This window comes from Acyrthosiphon pisum, chromosome A2, assembly GCF_005508785.2.
Source record: "Acyrthosiphon pisum isolate AL4f chromosome A2, pea_aphid_22Mar2018_4r6ur, whole genome shotgun sequence".
In the NCBI taxonomy this organism is placed as follows: domain Eukaryota; kingdom Metazoa; phylum Arthropoda; class Insecta; order Hemiptera; family Aphididae; genus Acyrthosiphon; species Acyrthosiphon pisum.
The window spans coordinates 27,129,468-27,131,678 of NC_042495.1; positions in this window are offsets into that span (position 1 = coordinate 27,129,468).

Genomic DNA, 2,211 nt, shown 5'->3' on the forward strand with positions numbered 1-2,211 from the left:
TATAACAATTATATATTTATTATTATTTTATAAATTACCTTTGCTTCGAAAATATCCTCCTTCTCCTCCTCCTCATTTTGTGTAACAGATGTATTGTCTGTCTTGATATTTGATGGTGAGGTAGGTGAAATCATTGTTACATTTCCATCAAATAACTAAAATAATCGATACATTAATTATTTTTTCATAAGTGGTATAAATATATTTTCTAGCTTACCTCTGGTGACATATTTTCTTTATTCCATCATTGTATTGAATGTTCTGCTAATTGTGTAAATGCTAGCATTTTGAGTTGACTGATGAAATTAATATCATGTTTGGGCCTGCTTGTAATAATATGATCATCACGTATATTATTAATAAATATAATCATTTCTTCACTCGTTCTTGGGGGTGATTTCACTTTGATAAGTTCTCTATCGAGATATTCGGTAAATATTTCAAATTGATTTAAGATGATTGGTTGCATGATAGTAGTTTTTCGTATAATCGTTTCAAAAATACACCATTCCAGATATTGAAGTCGTATGAGTTCTGTATTGTTTAAAAGAATTCGACATCCATCATGTATCTTAGACTCTATAACTAATGTGTTTTCACCACTTTACAGATAATTTGAAATGCTCTGTCTCAAGAAATATAATTCTTTTATATTTTCCTGTTTGTTCTAACATAAATGATAGGATATTACCCGTCAGTGAAAATATCTGCTTTAGAAACTCAGTTGAAATATTAATAAAACGTGATGGTGTTATTATATGTACTACTACTCTGAACATGTCACTCGGGTCGATCCCAATATGTATAAACTTACATTTCACGAAGTTGAGGGTATAGTTAGTAGAATCGATGAGCTCTGAAGGTGGTGTCGATGGTATATACATATGTAAAGGTATCATACTCCTTCCGTTCAGAATCGTTTTTCGTATACAATGATACCGCTATCATTGCATTAAAATTTAACACATCCATTATAGTGACCTACTCTATGACCGAGGTCGACTCACCCCCAATGTACAGCAGAGCGAGTTCCCGATTTTTTATAAATGTGTAAATACAGAAATACAAATATATTTTTAGATACTCCTTACAGTTTTTATTTTAATATATTTTCAGAAATGTTTGATAATTTATATACTAGACAAATTTCCAACATAATATAATATAATATAATTTTCTAATTAATTTACAATTTCGTAATAAATTATGTTTTTTTTTTTTTCAAGCCATTAAAATCAAATAGTTGTTAGGTTACTTAAGTACAAAGATGCCATAGTTATGAAGTCGTCAATTTTATTTTAAATATTTTACAAATTAATAAACATGTTTTGTAATATTATAGAATTCTCACGTTTAACACTTTTAAGAAAAAAATTTAAACTTTTAAAAAAAATAATTATTTTATTGTTTGACTAGGATGCAAGTATCTTTCTATATATATATAAAAATGAGTTGCTGTTCCTTTGTCTCGCTTAAACTCGAAAACGGCCGGACGGATTTTGCTCAAATTTTTTTTAAGATATTCGTAATTGCCTGGAGAAGCTTGGAACGATCGAGAATTATAGGAAAATCCACCGGAAAAACAGAACATTTCAATGTAAAAAAATTAAATAGTGGTGCCATCTGTACAAAAAAAAAATTAATTAAATAATAAAAAAATTAGTTTAAAATTAAAATAATAATAGTGTTTTGTATATTGGTTACTATTGGTTAATTGGCATGTTTGTTGATTTGTATTGTTGTTATTGTTTTATTTTTATTTTTTAAATAAATGATTTTGTAATGAAGTGGATTAGGGCGATTAGGGAAGGCGGCGGCGGCAGTCCGATTATGTGATATTTTTGTCCCGGGTTATCGCGTGTTTACGTTGGCGGGTGGTGGTGCTGGGCGGTGGTGGTGAGACACTCTCGCGCTCTTGCGTTCCTACCTAATACCTACCTACGTCGGGACTTTGCAGTGTCGTGCGCGGTGTGGTCGGTGCGTCCGTAAGTCGGGCGGCGCGGCTGGTCGTTACGTCCTTTACTGTTATGCAATATGTTACGTAACGCCGGTTTTTCCGTTAACGCCTGAGACCCACGTTTTTGTCGGATCGCAACAGGGATTTTTTTTTTTTCCAATCGCGCAACGGGGCTTGTATGGTGGTAGTTACCCCTTACTGCCCGGTTGGGTTTTAATGTAAAAGAATAATGGGGCGGCTCTAATGGATTTTTT